Here is a 21,467-nt window from a genome sequence, read left to right on the forward strand (position 1 = left end):
CTATTAAAATTTTCACCTCCCATGCTGTTTCTAATGTTTTGGAGCAGTTCCTGAAAATGTATTTAAGTGCTTTTAAAATTCTTTTGTAAAACTCACCTTTGTCATTGCATATATAAAATTTCCAGTTGGCTTGTAAACGTAACTGTTAGGGCATGACAAGTGATCTCTGATTTCTCTGCAATCCTGGGGCTTTGAATTCACCTTTGTATTCTGCTTGACGTTTTAAGATATTTGGCTTCTGAAGCTATACATTAGAGAGCCTTTTGAGGCTGTATATGAGGTTGTATGTAGCTTTTAAGGCTGTTAATGCTGTTCCTCTGGTATGAAAATCTAAGGATAACCATCAGACAAGATTTGTGGGGGAATCAGTATTTTTTTAAATTAGATTAACTTCTACAGTTAAAAAAATAGGTAGGTGTTTATGTGTATGATCCCTTTCTGATGTCCTCAAATGGTTCAGTTTACCTCGTCATCCCAGCTTGTCTACTTAGGTACTGCTTTTCTCTGCAAACTGCCTGTGTCATGGCTTGACACCCTGAATGTCATGACAAAGCCAGCAATTGTTAACCTGGGGTCTGTTCCAGTATGATTATGAATGTAATTTTTTAAACAGTTGTTTGTTCAGTATTCAGTACTGTGAACAAAAAAATCTAACCAGAACATTAAGTCCTGCAGCTGGTAGGTATCAAGCAGTTTTATGAAAAAAACAAAACACATTCATGAATCTTTCTGAAATGATGCAATCTTGAAAGACATTTGGGCTATAAAAATGCTTTAATAAAAGCCTTTAGTCCTGATGCATTTTAGGAAGATCTCTTACTTAAACAGTCACTTCATAATCTCTTCTACAAACAAACTTCAACATGTTGCAGAAATGTTGATTCTCACACAGTTTCAGTGCATGAGACCACCACAGTTATCCTGTGTATTTAAATCAAACCCATGGTATGCCTTTGAACACCATTTGAAAGCTGTCATCAGATTGTACATCAGCAGTCCATTTTTATCATTGAAGTCAGATTTACACCAGTGTATCCTAGAACTGTCCACTGATTTGCTAATAGGAATGTGGTTATTTAAGTATTGCTAATTGATCTTCTACCTATATGAAAGACATGGCAGTCAGTGTTCCTTGGAAAGTATATTTCTGGATTGGAGAGGCTTGCTTTCTGAAGCTTCAGAATATTAGAATGACACGGTAGAGAGTTGGCTGTAAGAGTATAGTGGTTCAGGTTTTAACTTTATATGAAGTTAAATATCTTGTATTTATACGATGAAGTTTATTTGGGATGCTAAAACTATATGATAGGGTCTTTAATTCCTTTAATACTGATTTCAGGGGAAGTGAAATCATTACACTGTTTTTAGGGTGCAAAATACTTTTACTTTATGTAGTCTGCTGTCATGGAACATACAAGGGAAAAATGTGCTGTGCTCTGCTGGTAGAGAATACTCAACATAGGCAGTAAAACTCTCAGTGCCATGCTGATATTACCAGTAATGCTGGTACATGAAGAAAGAAGTAAATAATCATTATTTTCAAGCTCTGCTGGATAACACGTAAGGAGAAGAAATCAGTGCTGGCCAAGTGGAAATGGACAGAATTATTAAAAGAGAATAATTTTCTATGCTTTAAAGGTTATTTGAAACAGTAAAAAGTTACCATGCAACCTAGAATTCAGTGTCCTTTTAAGCTTTAAATGACAGATCTAAGGTAGGATGTACAAAGGTGCAAAGAAGTGTTGCAGCAGATTTGCTTCCTGTGGAATGAAACCCCTGACTGATATTTAGCACTTCAAGGCAGAAACCTTATTTTAGATTTTAGGTATCTTCTTGTCTGTCAGATTAAAAGTCCGCTATGTATTTTAGCTGTGCAATGAAAATGTTGCTTTGCTGGATGTGTTGCTTCATAAGCTAACTAACTGCTCTAAAATGTAAAAAAAATTGTGTACGTTGCTCTCCAGATCTGTGTCTATTATATTTGTATTTCTGTCTGCTCAAATTAAAATACCTGTGTTTACAGTAGACATGAATAAATTCAGAGGTTGTAACAATGAAAGAATTATCTTCCACTATGGAAACTGTTAAAGTGTTGCTAGTTTAGCCAACAGTGGTACTTTAGAAAAGTTCTGCTGATGACAAGTCCAGTAAGGAAAGAAGGTCTGCTTCCTCCTGACTGGATTTTATTCCTGCTATAACTGTGGTGACTCAGTAGCCTTTTTGGTTTACTGTGGTGTAAGGGGGATTAAAAGAACCAAATAGTTGGAGAAGAAGAAAAAGAGAAAATACTAGCTATCCTGCTTGCTCCAAATAGCTGTTACTTAAACTTTTTACTGGTGAACAGCTAAGTGAAATTTGCAAGCTGAGAAAGGGTGTTATGAGGAAGGTGTGCTTAGTAACCAAGCAAGAGAAATGAGATGAAGTAAGGAGTATTATGGTAATTAAAAATGAAACCGGACCTCAGTTTCTTCTGTTTATGTATTGCAATTTCTAATTATACCAAGCACAGCTCTGTGCAGATCTGAATTGCTCCCCGGCATGGATCATGTTGCTGTGTCTGAGCTGTCATGGATACTGGCTGGAGCAAACCTGGTTTAGGAAGCACATACAAGGCAGCACAGGCAATCTCTCAAAGTGTCTCCTGCCTTCTAAGTTTGTGGAGGTTTTGGTGTGGGGTTTTTTTTTTGTTGTGTTTTTTTTTGGGGGAGGGGGTGTTTTTGTTTGTTTGGGTGGTTTTTTTTTTTTTTTGTTTTTGTTTAAGATAGGATTCTTTAAAATAGAACTTGCTTTGTTTTATTTTTGAACCTCCATGCTCTGCTGGCGTTTTGGCCGATGGCTGTATAAAGCATTACAGCAACACCAAATTAATTGCTTTGATTCACATCATCTAATACAACAGTAGTGAAGAGATTCTTTTGCCACTTGTGTACACACCTTTCAGTACACCTCTTTTAATTTGCCTGCCAAAGTCAGTGCGTTCTTTGATTTTGGTAGTAGTTAACCAACAGTTTTGAGAAAGGTTGTGAAAGGAGAAAGAAACCCTGTATGTTTACTACAGAGGAGTATTTTTGTTTGCATACAGTAGTTCCTTCTAATGCATAGTACCATTCAGTGGTCATTTCCGAAAGGAAGCACATTTTCCTCTGAAATATCACCCTGGTGAGAGGGTTTGTTTTCTCTTAGAAAAATGCAAGTATTGTAGGATGACAAGATGTATCATTAAACACAAAGTTGTTTTCAAGAGCTGTTGTGTTAAAAATCACAAGGGGTATGCTACTGTATAGCTCCCAGCGTATGTACCGCAAATTCACTTTGGTCTGTGCCTGCTTTGCACCACATGATGTAGGAAGTTGCTCTGGGTCAAGGAGGTAATTTTTAAGAGTCAGGAAGAAACTGTACGTGGTGTTCTTCCAGTTGATGGGGTTAAGATAAAGGTGCCAGAGGTAGTAGTGAAAGGTGGCAGTGTCAGACTTATATTGACATGCTAGCAGTCACCGTGTAAAGTTTGGAGATGAGATTGCTAAGGGGCCGGAAATCAGAACAGCTTCTCACAAGGCTGTCCTTCAGTTATAAGCTGTTTTCTTCATCCATCTGTTGAGCTGAGGCTGTCTTGTTACCTTTCAGATAGATTTTGCCTGTTTTCCTTCATTTTACTGACTAGACTCTTATTTCAAAATATGGTTGTACTTCTTTGTTGAAAATGTCATTTAGGAATGACTAAGTTTTTCATATTTGTGTAATTCAGGAACCCACGGTATGTTGTTCTTTCTGGCAGGCTACTGAAACCCATCAACCCCCAATATTTGGAACAGAGTAGTTAATGTGGCAGTACTTGAAGATAGTTTAGCTATGACTGTGATGCATCCAGAAAAAGCAAGACATTTGGGGCCAGGGTGAGGGACTTTGATGAAATTTTATCTGGTGTAGAAAGAAATATGTAGAATTTAGACTTTAAATTATCCTACCCCAGTGAAACTGACAGTAATTTCAGATGGAGAACTTTAATTAATATTACAGCATTTTCTCTCATTTCTGTGCATTTTGTAATTCTGTAGAACTTCTGTTATGGCAGAGTTCCATGGGAAGTTTGCAGCCATTCCTCATCCCGAGCTCAAATGAGAGGAGTTTGCGTAGGCAAGGTTTATAGATCTTACCAGAGGAGCGATCACAAATTATCTACTTCCAAACCTGAAAGCCAGTGCTGAGGCATTTGGGATTGCTGCTGCAGCAGCTCATAAAATGCAAACCATGGTATGTGAACCATGCTGTTTGCAAGGGCTGGAGTTGAGCATGTATGTTCCACTGGACGCACTTCATAAATCCTTGACTTCAGATTTTTTTTTTTTTTTTGGTACTAGACTGCAAAAGGGACTTTTGGTAAGCCCCTGTTTTTCTCAGCTGGTGTGGAAGTTGTGTTTCTGGTGTTTTTCTAAAGAAACAGGAGCTCTTGCATTTAATGATAAGGTACAGGATTCAGCCCTTTAGAATAACAACGCATTGAGTGCAAGTTGCCCCTTTTTGTTTCATGAAATTGAAACAATTATTGTACAAATAACTGTTTAAATTCATATATGATTCATCCAACTGTGATACAGGATACTGAACTGCAGCTTAAGCTCAATACCTGGCAAATAGTTTAGTTGTATAAGGTGGGAATGATTTGAAGTTCAGTCATGGGTGTTAGCCTGTTCTGTGGTATATGGCTGATTTGGGGTGGCGGTTGTGGTTTGGATGAGGGTGGGGTGGGGGCTGGTGTTTGGTTTGGAGAGTTTTGTTGGTTGTTTTTTAAATCTGTGCAAATCTGTATTTCAGTGAATATAACCTGTGTAAAAGTACTTAAGTTTAAATGCATGTAAGGTACAATAAACCAGGCTTTATGTAATTATTCCTTACTAATGATAGAGATGATTCAGAATCAGAATTTCCTTAGCAGTTCCCTTTAGCTATAGCTTCTCTGGAATGGGAAAACATAATAATGTTCCTGTGAACTGCTTTTCCTGCTAAGCAGATGTGGGATCTGACAGTTTGCCCTTATTTACAGTTTTTCAGCAAGTCCTTTATTCTGTTTTCATTTGGATTTGCAAGGAACCTTTTATTTGACGAAAGCCTTTGCTTACCTCAACTCCAGTGGAAACCTTGGGTGGATGCAACTGCTAAGCATTTGCATATCCTTCTCCCACTGTTGTTTTACAGACGTGAATTTGGATTCTCATGAAGAAGTTGTCTGTTACAGGAGAGGTACCAGAAAATAGTGTCTCATTTGGAGTTCTTTCTACTATGGAGCCACAAGAGAGGCCTGGGTTCCGGCCACTGTGAAACTCTTACATGATTTTTAACTTCTTTCATGGTAGCAGAAACACACTTCCTCAATAGTATGTTTGGGCAGAAATTCAACAGTATGCCTCTGACAAAGACTTCTTTCTATTTAGTAAACCTGTAAGAACAGAGTATGGCATGGAATATGATTAGCTACCAAAAAATGTCAAGTTAGGAAATCCCTAATTCCACTATGGAAGGATGAAAATTCCCTCCTGCCCCCTTGATCCCCCCCCACAGCCCTGAAGAACTGATTAACTGAGGCTGCCTTTCGTACACCATTAAGACTTGCTTGCTGCTATTGTCTCCTGCAGAAACAGCACTTTCCTGCTAACTGGTTTAACTGTATCATGTCCTTGAATGCATTTTCTTCTAACGTCCTTTCAGGATTTTAGAAGTGCTCCATAGTATGTACAACCCTTCCACCCCCCAAAAAATGTGACAATAGTATTCTTTCCCTGATCAGGTTTTGTTCTTTCCATTTGTCAAATGTTTGGGTTTTCTCCCCCCCCCCCCCCCCCCAGTGCTACTGCAGCAAAAATGCCTGCCTTTTGTTTATGTCTTCGTACACTGGCATCATGACATCATCAGTGATATCGCCGGGGAAAAAATATGCATAGCTGTAGCTAAACCAGCTGTTTGTTAGCAACCCAGCTAGTCTGCTTTCGTTTCTTCTCATTAGTGTATACGCAGCAGTGTTTCCTGCTTAAGAGATGTAGAAGGTTCTCAGCCACAAACCATCTGCTCGGTCTGTGTCTTTGGGTAGATAAAAATGGTGGCACTTTAAAATATACTCATTCTTGATAATGGAATTTTTTATTAAACACAATGAATGTGAAAGCCTGTAAGATATTCATTGCGGGATTTAGTTCTGGGTAATTCTGAATCCTTTACTACCCATCATTTATAATTCGGTGTAATCATAGAGACTGCATATCAACTGTTAGAAAACCTTAATAATACACAATGAGCAAGATGCACAGAACAATAGAAAAACAGGGAATTTTGTCACTGATTTGCATGATGACGCAGTAAAGCCTATGAATCTGTGTTTGTCACGCTTGTCCCTTCTTCCATGCAAATCGGCAGCAAAACTTCCACTGACTTTCATAGGACTAGAATAATGCCAACAATGAGCAACAAGCTGTCATTTATTCTTAGGAGGGAGATCACAGATAGAGTAAGTAGGTATTTCACTTGCGGAATGTTAATGAGAGCACAGTTTCTCTTTGCCATCTTATATTTTCAAAATGCTTATGAATTATTCCAGAGATAATTGACTATTTCATAGAATAGCTGCATCTTTGCAATGTTAATATTATGGTTAATTATTTGTTCAGTACCAGTTTTCAGCATGGAGAAGAGCTGTTCATTTCTCATCACTAGCAGTATATTAAAGAGTTTTAAATTAGGATATTCTGGGAATTCACTCTGTAATAGGTGTTAAGCTGTCTCCAAATGTTCCAAAAACCAATATATCAGTAAAAAAAACCCACCATTAAATATTTAACTTTTTATGCAAGTGCTTTTGTAATTTTGAATACAGGTATTCACTTGTTCCAGTGTAAAATGCTTAGGTAAATATTATTAAACAATATAAAATGTTATTTAAATGTATAATTTTGTGTTAAAAAAAAATCCCCCAAAACCAAACGTCCTCTCCCCCCCACCCCGACCCAACTGAGTATCACCAATTATTATCAAGAAGACTTTAGATTCCATTGTACTGAATAATTTGTCATTTGGATTTGAGACTAATCCTTGATCAAATGGCCAATTCTTATTCACCTGAGTAGTCTCCCTGAAACCAGCAAAACTAATTTTATGACCAAAAATTACCGGATAATGCCCTTGACTGATAAGAGAAATTTAAATTAAGGGGCTTCTTTTTAGGAACAGTTTTTCATTCAGAAGCTCGTCCTCTATGTAAAGGATAAACACTGGCAGATGAAGTGTTGGAAAAATATTACCTCTTCAGAATATTAATTTCAGTGTGCGCTATGTATGGAGTGATGCAGACAATGCAAGGGTTTTGCCACTCCCCACAGGAAAAATTACTTTTAGCAACTCTTAATTTCTACTTGAACCCGTGTTACGATAGGAGTAATAATAAAAGTTGAGAGGATTTCCACAATGACTGTTGTCTTAATGAGGTAAAGAAGCCTTAGAATTTGTTGTTCTTTCCCGATAGTAGACCTCAGCTGATAAAAATATTCCCAGCCGGTGAAATCAGAGGCATGCCTGGCTTTCTCAGACAAAACTCCCATGTGATCATGCAGGCAGCCTCAGTGAGCCTGAAGCTGCTCAGCAAGCAGTAGGTAATGAGTCTTTGTGCAGAGCGAAGCTCTTGTGGCTGAACAATAAAGCATATGGTACCAGCAATAAAACACGGGGCTGGGAAATTTAAGAAGATTCTGCTGGAACTAGGAAGACAGTGAATATGTCAAACGTTATAAAATGATGATCAATCTGGTTTGGTTCCTATTTAATAAAAACAGTGCATGGATTGGAAAAACAGCAGTTTGAACAGGTCAGTTGTTTTACAGATTCTTCGCACACTTCAGTATTTTAAATGTAAGTGGGGGTTTTGCTATTTCCTTATTACTACTAAATCCAGGGGTGGTTTTTCATTTTATAAGGTGGTATCGGAAGGGTGCACATCAGTGTGATACCAAGCTAAATAAATTGTGTAAGTTCTGGGATCAGATTCATTGTAAAAATATTTTTACCATTGTTCTTATGCAATTCAAACTTCAGTTGTGCATGAAAAAAAGGATAGTAATATTAAATTTATGCTAGATGGATCATTTACCAATATCATAAAATATTTAGTAACAACAATCTATTATTCTGTTATGTATTTGAAGCTATTTTTTTTCTCAGTAGGAAATCTGTACTCTGGTTAAAAATAATGTAACACTGGAGCATATCTAACTGAGTGCTTACATTTGTTTCTTTGCTCCACGTTTTTCTTGGATAATTTTGAAAGTGGTGTTTTGTGTTGTTTGTAATGCCTTTGTATCCACACAGGAATGACACGTTATAACCCTTTGCATTTATTTTGCTCTAATATTGATGCAAGAGATGTTATTTTTCAAGCAGGTATTTATGTCTATTTATGTCTCATGGTAGTTCCTAGTTATGATATTTCATTTTTGAAAACTGCCCCCCTGAGATTTTAGTGGCCTGTGTTTGTCTTCCAGAGGGAAGACATGTCATTTCTCCGTTACATCACAATGCATAGGAATTAACTGTGTAAAAGTTTTTATCCCCAAACCTCTGTAGTAGTGTTTGTCTGTTTTCGCCAGCACTCAGAAATCATAAACCTGATATGCTGGCACTGTCTTAAAGAAATAGATCTGTTGATTTGAGGGTAATATTTCGGCAGGAAGGAGACCGAGCCTTTGAAATGGGATTGGGAAAATAAAGAAGAAAAAAAAAACAAATATAGAGAGCAGGATGTGATTTTCATGTGAGAGTGTGATTTGAGGCAAGAAGTGTTCTTAATGAACACCCCTCTGCCTAGCTCAGAGGAGCGTTGTGTAAATACCCGGGGCCGGGGCTCGGAATGCTGCTGCGCGGGCACCCCGCGCCGGCTGCGCAGCCTCGCTCGCCTTGCGTCCGCGCCGGGGTTACTATTGTGTCTGTGCGTGATGCTAATTCACGTGGGTGCCTTGAAACGAGCCGTGCGCGCAGCGGGTCCGTCGCTGACCCGCGGTCCCTTCCTGCTCCCATTGGAAAAGGGGGAAAGGGAAAAGAAGCCGCGCTCCGGCTGTGGAGCGGGGCTCCGCGCAAACCAACGGGCGTGCGGACGGGCTGCTGCCGGTCGGGAGCACCGTACTGGCGGACGCGGCCGGTGGGGGCCAGCAGCTCCGGCCGCTGTGCGCGGTTTCTGTGTGTGTGCCCGGCGTGCCCTGCGGCGGGGAGGGGCCATGCAAATGATGGGGCGGGCGAATTGTTCGGTGGCGAGGGGCCCGCAGTGTGTGCGGTGCCCCGCGGCGGTGGCGGGATGCCGCGGCTCGGAGATCGCTTGTTCCCCTCTTGCTCCTAGCAGGTCGGCACCACAGTGTCCTGTGCGAATACCTGCCTATGACCACGGCTTGGGAGGGGGCCCTGCAGCCCACGGCCTCGTAGGTCATAGAGATTCGGGGTGTCTTTAAGTGCAGAATTTTCCAGCTATAAATATTACTACAGCGTCAGTGAAGGTGCTTTGCAATCTTTGTATTAAAACATCCTATAAAATATAATTCTATATAAAAAAGGCAACATCTCTGAAAACAGGCACGTTCAGGCTAGATCTGAAGGGCTGTGATAAAGTATTTGTTTCATTGTATGCAGCTGGCAACGGAGAACACGGTAACGACTGTAGTAACACCTGCACTATTTACCGTCGGATTGGGTGAAATACACTGAACTTCTCACTCCTTACTGATTTAGATGGAGAAAACAAAGCAGCACATAGTCATGCGGTTTGTATAATTGCCGTATTTGTCTGAAATGAGTACAGCCGGTTTTACATTTAAGAGGCATTTAGGTACTTACAGTAAATACATATGTAGGTAAGATAAACAGTGAGTTCTAAAATAACAATAGGAACTTCCCTGTGGAACTGCATTCCCACTGTTATAATGGAATCACACTTTGAAATGCACCTGCCTTTTCCATACATGCATGCAGGAAACAAAAAAGCCAAAGGTTTTCCCTGTGAATCGGGCACTTTATGTTCTAAAGTGCTCCCAGTATTAAGTTATTTAAAGAACTTTAAATAAAAAGATTCAGAGGATTCCTGAGCAAGCAGGTGTTCTGTGTTGCTGCCAAATTATGGTAATTCTGAAATAAACTTATTGCTCCTATCTAAACTCTATTGAAGCAGTGGTTTATATAAACAATTCATGCTGCAATTTGATTCTGGATGCTGAGCTTCTAGAAGCATCATAAATAGAACCAAATCTTTCTGCATGCATCAGATGGTTTGGAGATAGAGACACAATTCTTTTCTGTATTACAGAAATTCAGCGTTAATTCTACTGATCTTAAATTACTTTACATCTGAGAAGCCAGAGTCTGGCGCATAATGTTTTGATTAGAGCATGCACAATGCTTACTGTGCATTTTTTGAATTTGGGTCTCGTTTGTTTATTGGAAAAAGGAATTTGTTTTTGTTGTAAAACACACTGGTTTGGATTGATGCAATAGTTGAATATATTATAAAGTTGAAGTTTAATATTAATTGAAGACACAATAGTCATCATTTAGGGTACATAACAGCAAATATTTAGAAATTAATTCCAAAGCTTAAGTATTTTCCCTGAAATAGGAAGAGATGATTCTGCCATCTAAAACTCTTACTTGCTCTTAAAATGTACTCCTAGTAACTGCGCCTTGAAGTTTAGGGTTTTTTTCCCCCTGAACAACCAGATGGAAGGTCAGGCTGTAGAAGGGCAGGTATAATCTATTGCAAGATTTAAAAGCTGTCTGAAAGATAAATTTACATGTAGCCTGTCAGTGTCTGTCTTTGCCCTTGATCTGAACCAGTTATGATGCTGAGGAAAAACTGGATTATAAATGTGTCATTCCCTTAGCAAAACATCAACAGACACCCTCATATCTTTAAAATGTTGATGCCATTTGAAGTTCTATCAGTGAGTTTTGATCACTTCTGCTTTGTTGCACTTTTGTAGGGCTTTTTGACCCTGAAGAAGGAATTGAATGTAGATAAAAGATATGACTCGTTTACAAATACACACAAGCCGCAAATATTTACTAGGTTAAAACAACTCTAGGATAAATAGCATGGCTTTTATTTCCCCATCTCTAGAAATACGGATACAGTATTTAGTGTAACGTGTGATAAATGGGAGTTACGAATAATTGCTAACATAAAATCTGAAAAATTGTAGGCTTTTTCCTCTTTCCAGTTTATGCATATGTCTTGCCAACAGCTCCAGTTCCTCTAGTCTTGTCCCCCACCCTCTAAAAAAGTTTGCGTTTCTAGGACCTCTGCTTCAGTTCTCTGTCAATTTCTGTCTTGTTTTTACCACATGAAATAGAGAACATGGGAAAAGGAGCGTAAATGTGTATCACAATAAATATTTGATGGAAAATCCAATTAATATGTAAGTTGTCTAAAAGTGAAATAAGGGATAAAAGAAAGAGGAGAGGAGCTGATGAATTTTTTTTTTTTTTTTTTTGTTTTCTGGGTGGTTTTTTTTTGTCTGTTTTGGTTTTTTTTTGTGGGTTTTTTTTTGTGTGTATGTTTAAATGCAAGAATTTAAGCAAGGATATTTCTTAAAACTTAACATCAGAATGCATTGGACCACTTGTAGTTAGGCTTTCTGATGAAAAGATAGATGGCTTTTTGTTACTACTTCATGAGTCATTTCATGAAATATTTAACTTGATGTCCTGATTCAGTTTGGAGCTGGTTAGCATCCTGCTCTTTCATAAGCAATAGGGATTTGCATATTTATTGTCTAGTGTGAAATAGGAAATATGGGATGCATGGTATGGAGCTTGACCCTCATCAGTCTTTATGAAGGATGCGGGCAGGAACTAGAACATCATTTACCGACTGTAGCTTCACCATCCCATGTAGTCCTTGGATTTTGATGAGGAAATGCAATCAAGTGGTACTGTTATGTAGTGGAAGGCTACAGAGTAAATAAGCCTCCGCAGTAATTGTAGCTTTCATTAGCATGCTGCCCTTTTGAGGGTAGTGAGAGGAATTTGGGGTCATGTTACATTTATTTATTTCATAGTGGTAAATCATTTCTGTGCTTGGCTATAATCATGTTTTTCATCTGCTGCAAATCAGGACAAATTGGTCAGTGTTGAGCTCTGTGCTGCTGCTGCTATTCTGGTGCAAGTACCTCAGCTAGCTGGTCCAAAGCTGGCCTGGGGATCTGTAGCCCCTGCAGTAAAAGCGCTGTCTGCATAAAGCAGCAGGAACTGCTGTTGGACGACCATGAGAGCTGTGGGAGGAAAGGCAGGTAGACCAGAACCAGGACTTGCATTTCCCTGCAGGGGGTCTCGGCTGGTGGAAGAGGGCTGCTTTTCAAACCCATCTCCATGGGCTGCCTGTGAGAGGGCTCCTCCGGTGCCTGTTTGCATCTCCCACCTGAGGATCAGCTGGCTGGCATATCGGGGAGGATGACGTAGGCTGACGTTGTGGTGGCTTCAGGAGGAGGTTGGGTTTTTTGAATAAGGTTCTGAATTTATTATTATTGAGCAAAGTCTCCTTTTAATGTAGTATGAATATGTTAGAAAAGGTGAGCTGGATTGCTGTTGTTTTCAGTTATACTTCCTAGGTGACAGCAGTCTCTAGTAAATGCTGTTTGTCTGGGGGTGAAAGGGTAAACAAAACAATGTTGAAAGCCACAAAATATATTTATTCATTATTTTTAGTGTGCACAACATGAACTGTGGCGGCTGAGCAGGCTATTCTCAAGCAAACATTTTTGCCTGCAAGTACTTTATTATGGGGGTGGAGGGAAACCCCCTGACTGGGGGGAGTCGGAGTGCTTGCAGAGCTGCCATTGTTTTGCTCTGTTGTAGTACCAGAGTCTTTATTGAACCATTAACTTTCAGAGTAGCTCAAGGTTTAACTTGGTAGCTTTCAGTTAAGTCACTCTGTTGTTTACCATTATGCCCTCCTCGCTCACTCTTATTTCTAAACAAACATCTTTTTAACAGTAAAATGGAAAAGTGATAATTGCAAGAAATTAACCTTCTCATCTCAGCTCCCCTGGAAAAGACAGAATAATCAGGGATTTGATAAAGAAAAATATCAAAAAATATCTCAGAATATAAAACCCCTCCACTCTCAGGTTGAAAGTGTAAGCCACATACCTTCATAGCAGTGCTTTTCAGGAGAGCCTAAGGCAGGTAATTAATTTTGTCCCAGCAGAGTCCTCTGGCTGAGGTGTCTTTGAATGGCCACAAGGTGCTTACAAGTCAGGCAGTGCTATGGGAATGGGCTAGCTGCTTAGTTCCTATTCATCAGTGTCTCAGTGACAAGAGTGCCTTGGGAATTGTATGGGTACATACTTCTTATCAGACCTGCAGCTCTTCTGTCAGCCTTCTGGAAGAGTTTTCGGCTTTGAATTCTAAAGTGAACTGAAAGGGATTTTTAGGCATGTTTATTATGATGTCAAGTTGCTACAGCCATGACTTCCAGTTTTTCTGTAGTACTACAAAAAAGCGAAGAGAGTCAGTGTTCAATTCTAACACAATCGGGATCTAATTTTAGGTCAGCCTTAATGTGGCCTGTGGCTTTGCACATTCTCATTGTGATAACATCATATACCCTTTCTTCATGTGCCTTTATGTTGAGGATATAAAGGCACACACACAGAGGTGTGTAAGGACCCTTGTGTAATGGAAAGAATAGCTGTGATTGAATGAATATGCATTTTAGAAATCCGACCCTGAGGTGGTCAGTGAAATTACTGGGAAGACTACTGGCTTACAGAGAAACGTTTTTGTTTGTTGATTGTGTTTGTTTTGCCTCTCTTCACAAAAGTCAACCATCTCATTCTGTGATGCTCTGGTCATTAAATTTGCGAATCTAAAATCTTAGTGTAGCTGATCTTTTTGACTGATTTCTTAAGGACATTAGACTTACGCAGTTATGCTTTCTCTATCCCTATCATATTGTTTGATGTGTCTGTCATGTTTTCCTTACAAGCTTCTTTTTTTTTAACCTATTACCTCATTTTAGCTGAGTTTGAAAGGGAAGTAGTAGATCTCAAAGTATTGTGCAGACAGGTGGTGAGATGGATAAGGGAGAGAGACTGTTAGTTCACATCAGTGAAAAAGTATTTGCACTATGACTAAATCCCTGAGTATCAAAGTAACCACACAGAGCAATACTTAAACACCATGACCCTGGGGAAGAGCATCAGTGAACCAACACCCCTACTGTGCCTCAGGCAGCAAATCCATAAAGGATCAAGTTCCACTGGTTTCTCAGAATATATATATTTTTTTTTTTCCTCATAAACTTGAAATTAAATTTTGCTTGTGTGTTCTGGCTGATAGCTGAGTAGCTTATTTTTATCTTGTGCTGTGAATTATCAACACTTTATATATGTGTCAGTGGCAGGAGGAAGCTTAGCAGTTGCATGAATTCCCTATTTGTTGTGCATGTTATTTTGGGGTGAATTTCCCCAACAATAAACATTTTAACAATAAACAATGTCTATTGTTGAAATAATATCATTGCTAAAAACATACTAGTTTTCCTGGCTGAATAGATACACCATATGTGGTGAAAAGTCAAAAAGCAAATAATAGAAACAAACCTTAATTTTACATCTTATTTTTAAGTGTCGTATTTTGTGGGCCTGAATGCCTGCTTTGGAATGTCTTGGGTGTCTGTTAAACCTCCAGATTGTAACAGTAAATGTTGGTTGTGTGTTGTCCTTGATTTAGATAGAGAGCTTGAATTATTATAGCCATAAAGCTATTTTTGAAGATAGTAGATTCAAAGCATCACAGCCTTCCAGTAGATATTAATAATTTATATTTTCCAGTACACATAGTTTTATTGACTCCATTCTCCAGGGAGAAACATGCCCTTAAACATCTTTTTACTAATTTTGGCTGCACTTGAGGCCAAGCCTGGAATGAAGTCATGATTTTACTTTCATGCCATGGAGCTATATCCATTTCATGGGTGGCAATTGAATGTTAGCTCCTGCTGACCAAAATTGTTTGTGTTTATAGGGGCCTGTTTCATACACTCTTCCTTAAGTATTTCTGCTAAAGAAAGCAATAGGTTTTATGGTATTTTTGAGCTGCTCGTTTTACCATTTTATTTCAGCTTCTCATTAGAAAAAAGATACAGAGTAACCTCTTTCAAGAAGTGTTTTGTGCTATCAGAGATGCCAGTCTTGTCACTTAAGTTGCTGCTAATAGCTGTGCCAAATATTTATTTGGTGTCTTAAAAATGCACACAGCCCTGTGAGGGTAGTAGAGAATTGTGTTTATGATGTTCTTCCTAATTTTAACATTTATTGTAAAAATAAAGTAAGATGCTATGGGAACTTTTTATGGTTTTGTCTTAAAAAAAAAAAAAATCAAAAGGAAAAAATAGAAAGCACACAAAACCCAAACCTTTTGATTTGTTGTTCATAAGTTGTCAGATGCAAAGAACAAACCTCATACCATAAGTTTTATATTACTTGTTATTGAAGTTGGAAGACCATGATCTGACTATTGTAATATCAGTGGCTCCACACCAGCTTCCGTGCTCTCTCTCACTGAAAACGTGGAGGCTCCTGGAGCTCCCATATCTGTGTCAGTGCTTGCATAAGCATAAGAGAAAGTATTCCTGCAGCTGTGCCTTTTCTTGGGTGGATGTGACAAGACAAAGGCATTGGGTTGGACAAAATAATCTGCCAAGCTGGAATTTGAACGCTGAATTAAGGAGAGGGAAGTTGAAACAGTCTCCATTAGGGAACATGCTGAGCATGCCTATTGTACAACGCTGCAGCAATACTAAACTGCAAATGGCTGCTGGCTGTGCACAGGCAGTTCTTTAATATCTCAGGATTTGGTGCATAATAGGCTAAGACCATTTTTCATGCTACCTATACAATGAATTCTTGTTAACAATATTTGTTAAGGCATATTAAACATCCACATTAAACCTGTATACATAATTAAATTCTGCCAGTATATGACAGAAGAAAACCTGTGTTAGAAGAGCAGCAAAATTTGCAGAGCTAAGAAATGAATAGCAAATTGGCAAATAGCATAATTTTTGCCATCATATGACCCTACAGTGCATTTATGTTTATATCCAAAGCGATGTATGTTTACACTTCAGAGATGCCTGTTGAAGCTAAGAATATATTGCACAAGGGTACTGTAAATGGTCTAGCTGCATTAGGGCAACATTCTGTTTCACATGGTATTTCTGCCGAGAAGCTGTGTGTATCAGTACAACTGATCTGCCTCTGCTGATCGTGCTGTCTTGTTCAAAGTAGCTGAGCTAATAATGCAAGTCCTTAGCTATATGTTCATATACATTGTATAGATGAATACCTGCTGCTCGGCTTCGAGGGCACCCTTTTTTGTATCTGCTTTGTTTACATTCTTTACAACTGGCCTCCCGTGATCATGACAGCACATGGTTTCCCTATTTAATGTATATTTCTATGAAACAGTGAATGAAACTTGAAACTTTTGGCTCAGAGGCCATCTTCTGTAGGCAAAGGTTTTTTTTTAATAACCTTTTACATCAGTTCCTTCTCATCTCTTTCTCTCCCTCCAGTTTTACCTCTTCCATTGTGCTCCTATTCAGTCTGTATTGTCAGTCTCAAAAATCGACTCATTTAGGCGAATTTTTTATATGTTTAGGCACATCTTTGACACTGAGAGATGTCCGCACTAAAAATTACAAGTGTTTTCCTTAAAGGTCCTGTGAGTGAGGGCTCTTTTCAACTGCTGTAGTTACAGGTTTTTTTTTTTATTACTATTTTTTAACACAGGTAAAACAGTTTATCACTTTTCACTTTGTAAATACTTTTGACAAGTTCAGCTGGCAAAGAAGATGAGAAGAAATGGGCAAAAAGCGAGAGGATAAGAGCAAGCTCTTCATGTTCCCCTTTCCAGAAGAATGTATTTAGAGATCGGAATAGGCAACATAATTGATTCCTGCCAGAGGCAGTATGAATTTGTATCTTTACCCTTGACTTGACTTTTAGCCTATATTTATTTAGCCATGTAAATTGTTGTAGCCATTTCTTTTGACCATCCCCTTGGCAGTCTCGTTGTTGACGCTTTCACTTCATTTCCCCCGCATTTAAGTCATAATGGCAGGAAGTATTTTTGAAAGAAGGTGTATAGGCTAAAACTAAACACTGTGCCACTCTTAACTCCAAGTGCTGATGCTTTCTCAATTAAAGCAAACATTGAGTAGTAGAAAGTCTATTTCTTCATCGGAAAGTTTGGACTAAATATTTAAATTGTAATCTTGAGGTTACATCAGCTGTGATATACAAACTTAATGTTTTACAGATGTAATTAAGGGTGTTAGGAGAGTTGATTTTAAGGTGGCTGTAAGATAAAAGAATCCAATGGCCTTTTATTGAACGGGAGAGGGATTAATGTTCAGAAAAAGAGTTTGGAAAATGAACAGGCCAAACTATCACTCCCCTGGAGATGCTATTATTTAATACATCTGCTTTGTTTTTCAAACATTTCCTTCTAGTGGCTTAGAATTGATCAGAATCCCATTGTATTTGAAGGCAAAGCAAAATTACAGAGCTTATTTACTGATGCAGACGTCCAGTAGTGTACTGTAGGGAGGAGGGATCCTTCCTAGGAGAGTTGAGGTGGCTGAAAAATACACTGTCCTTCCAAGGACTGATTTGCTTTGAGGAGAAATACATTGTTTCTTGTGGTAAGTATAGGCTGTGGTCATTAAGGACCACAGATCTTTTGCTCCTGAGTAAAGTTTCAGGATTAGTCCCAAACTTATGTTCTCTTAGTGAAATACGAAGCAAAGCAATTAGAGGTTAGATGTGTGAGAGTTAAATATTGTAATTATCGATGTCTGGGTGGTTACCCTTCAGCATGGAACCACAGCTCAGCTGTTGGCTACTGAAGCTCCCTATTTCCAGGGTCACAGTCCAGTACCTGCTGCTGAAAGCAGGCTCATAAATTTTCCCCTTCAAGAACAGAGCATAGGTCACTCTTCTTCTTAAAACACATTTCTTGTCAAGATCTGCTGCTGAATGGGTTTCATATTAATTTACACAGTAGCTCAACAGCTGAAAGATTCACCATGATGCTGGAGAGCTACATCTGTTGTTCAGTAATTGCTGTCTCTTAAGTTACAGCTTAGCAGAGAGCATTCTAATTCCTTTACTTAGGTGGACACCATTTCACTGTATAGAAAATAATGCCAAAGAGAATGTGCACAGGTAGTTTTCAAATTCCTGTACTGTATTTATCAGCCTTCCAGGTACATAAATTATCACTCGTGGGTTTGGGCCTGGCCCAACCTTTCCACCCCTTCTTCTCAACATGCTCTGCACTTGTACTATGGTTCTGTTTTGTTCTTAGACACCTTGCTTGGAAGAACACCAAGGTTCTGTTTCCTGGGGAAGTCTGGACATGAAGTTATGCAGGCATCTCAAATCCCTGTAACTTCTGAGTATGTGCAGAAGCAGCATTTATGCTAGGGGAACTTGAAAGTGAGATCCTGTGCTGTTAAAGAAGGCAGTTTGGGCAGAGCCTTCTGGGAAAAGGAGGTTTGGTCTGAGGACTGGTCAAAGACAAGGACACTGGCATCATGTAAAAATTCTTGGTTTCTCAACTGAAAGCAGCTATTTCTCAGTCAACAGGCAGTAAGCAACCATTTGTATGTCCCTGTGCACTTGCAGGGGGTAGGCTGAGCAGGTGTAATTTCAGTGTGCAATTTGTACCTGTTGGGATTGCACATCACTCCCCCTGCTTTTGTTTTTTGGCCATAGGAAATGTGGCAGCAGTTCACAGACTCAAGACAGCTGCATCAGGGACCAGTGCTCCCTGTATGTTTTTCTCAAGAGTTGGAGTCTTTCTGATGGGAATCCATGTACTGTTCTGAGAATCATTAACTCGGAATTGGGAAGAATCTGTTTAATCAGTAACTGGGTACTACACAAGTGTTTTCAGACCTGCACAGGTTTTTGCTCACTTTTTCCTACTTATTTTGGCTGATGAGCACCTTAGTTACTACGTTTGAAGTCAGAAGCAGTGTCAGCAAGAGGCTGTGTTGCTTTGGGAGTTCCCCAGAAGCAGGCTGGTACGGGTTGCCCAGCTGTGAGGTTGAGAGTGTAGGCAGTAGCGTGCTGGGTGCTTTGTGACAAATGAGCAGTCAGACAGACTCTTCAGCTTTAGGATGAGTAACTTGATGCTGCAATCCCATTTGTAGCTCCATTGCCATTCCGTCCGTGCACACCCCTCCAAGTATAAAAGGATTTGCTAATTCCTCACAGGATCAGCAGATGCACTGCACCTCCCTCGTAATGTAATTGCTGTTGGTGATAGAAATGAAAATACCGCTATAAAACAGCAAGAAGACCTCAGTAACTTCTCTTCAGCTATTTCCACTTTATGGGGAGTACCCGTACGCATGGAGTTCTGTCTAGTACAGCATGCTGCTAGACACTTGGCACGGTTTTGCTCCTGTTTATTGTCCAGAATATCATAAAGACTGAAACGGCTGTGATTTTGAAGGGTCTGTGGCTATAGTTTTGGGAAATGTGGTTTTTTTGTGGATTTCTTCCCCAGTAAACTGATATGAAACTTGTTGCCTCAGGAGAGCAAGTCACATGAATTTATAAGAGGCTGTGCACTGTTGTATAGCAACATTTCAGCCTTATGCTTAAGGGAAATTGACTGCAAGGATGGGGAAGCAGATCCATGTATCTGCAGTGGTTGTGGCTGGATTTCTCATCCCGTTGCGTTCCACTGACACATTAAATAGTGACTGTTGCTGGAGGCAGGATATTAAACTTGGTCCAGTCGTGTATGTGCTTCTCAGAGCTTTTGCTTCCTAAGAGGTGAATGAGCTCCCTTATTATAAAACTTCTAGTACTTGTAATTAAATAATATAAAAATGTTGTAGAATGTATCCATAATTTCTAGTGTTGACCTCCAAAGGCAAGTTTAAACCTGCTTATAACTCCCTGCTGCTGTGGTTAGGTGCTGGCAGACAATGTAAAATGCTTTGTCAGCAAAGCAAAAGAAGTAATTGGAACTAAGTTTTGTTGCTCTGGGGTGAAACTGATATTCTTGCCACCTCAGTCCCAGGATTTCCTACAGACTGCAGTGTTGGCTGAATTACGATTTTCAATTATGATTCTGTAATATGGTAACCCATTGATTTTTAATTTCTTTTTTCTTTTTTAACTCTCAGCTTCATATACTGACCCTTACCCTGTTTGAGCTTCATATCAGGCCAAAAGCTGGTTGCAAACCTCTTCACGCTGTTGCTTTTTTTTCTTTTTCCAAGAAGGAAACAGGTGTTGGGGCTTGAAGGGAGCTGCAGGTTGCATAGGAGACATTGAAACTACTTGGTACCAAAGATACCAGAGGATCTGCTGAAATGCTGTGGTCACAGGGTCAGAATATGGCACCTACATCACTGGGACTACCTCTGTATTAATTAAAAAGATAAAAAAGATCCAGGCTAAGGACAGTGTTCTCTAGCTTCTGCTGCCAGGTGGCAGGGTACAGTTCTTGTCCACCATGGCTAAGCTGTCAACCCTCTGCCAAGAGCTGGGTGTCCTCATCCAGCCTGCCTGCTGGGAACAGTTCTGGCACCTGCTTCATCCTACGTTATCCAGCAGAGTGCGAGGTGGCCTGAGCCAAAACTCTGAAATGTGTTAATTGTTAAACAGTATGGGCAGTACTGGAGTCTCTGTCTTAACCTTGTCTTCTTTACTCATAGTCATTTAGCCAGCATGTGTTTGCTTCCTGACAGCTTTACTGATTTTTTTAAATGTATAACCAGGGAAATGTTTGTTGGAAAGGGGCTTTGGAAGTTATCTAGTCCAGCTTCCTGGATGGAGCAGAATGCACCTGGCTTGGAGTTAATGAGTCCTAAAAATGGCTGCAAGGATTAAAGAAGTTCTGTTTCAGTGAGGAATGCAAATTTCTTTATTCTTTTTTTTCCATTGCTTTCAGTGGGATTTGGCAGACCACTGTGGTAAGTCCATAGCACGAGGCTGTGTGTCCTCCTCAGCAAGTATAGCGCGTCCTCAATCCTAGACAGACTTTTTGCCTGGGTAAAGGTCAGCACTGGTTGCCTCTGCAGTGTTGTGGATGCTGTGGTGGCAACTGCATGTTCTCAGAGCAGGCTCCAGCTGTTCTTGATCTCTCCTGGTAGTTAAGGGTACACTTTCTCCTTAGTTACATGCAGTCCATGTTTTATTTCTAACTCTGCTGCTAAATTTCTGCTTGAATGCTTTATACTCTTCTGCACAACCTCAGGAATATATTAGGCATCTCATTTCTTGAAGTGGGAAGGAGAGAATTTGGGAGGCAATTGGTATGTCTAACTGGAGTGGGGAATTTCTGAATTACGGGCATTTATTGAGGACTACATTGGTATATGGTCACTGTGATTTCAGTGTCTTTTATCTGTCTGCAAATTC

The 21,467-nt window shown here is 39.5% G+C and overlaps 1 protein-coding gene across 8 annotated transcripts in view; it reads left to right on the forward strand.

Moving 5' to 3' along the window:
• Positions 1-21,467, forward strand: part of CSRNP3 (cysteine and serine rich nuclear protein 3) — a 101,712-nt gene that overhangs the window by 52,405 nt on the left and 27,840 nt on the right. Inside the window, exons 1-2 of one of the 8 annotated variants that reach the window (XM_061452358.1) lie at positions 9,394-9,446; positions 18,391-18,481. The exons of 5 other annotated variants lie outside the window; for them this stretch is intronic. The gene's annotated coding sequence lies outside the window, so the exon portion shown is untranslated. Of the gene's footprint in view, positions 1-5,987; positions 6,065-7,591; positions 7,847-9,393; positions 9,447-18,390; positions 18,482-21,467 lie in introns of those variants that run through there. 2 more of the 8 variants (XM_061452378.1, XM_061452349.1) reach the window with 2 other exon arrangements.

The sequence above is a fragment of the Pezoporus flaviventris genome, unplaced genomic scaffold (assembly GCF_033815535.1).
Source record: "Pezoporus flaviventris isolate CSIRO_AGI_PZ_B2104156 unplaced genomic scaffold, CSIRO_AGI_Pfla_v1 ptg000001l, whole genome shotgun sequence".
Classification (NCBI taxonomy): Eukaryota; Metazoa; Chordata; class Aves; order Psittaciformes; family Psittacidae; genus Pezoporus; species Pezoporus flaviventris.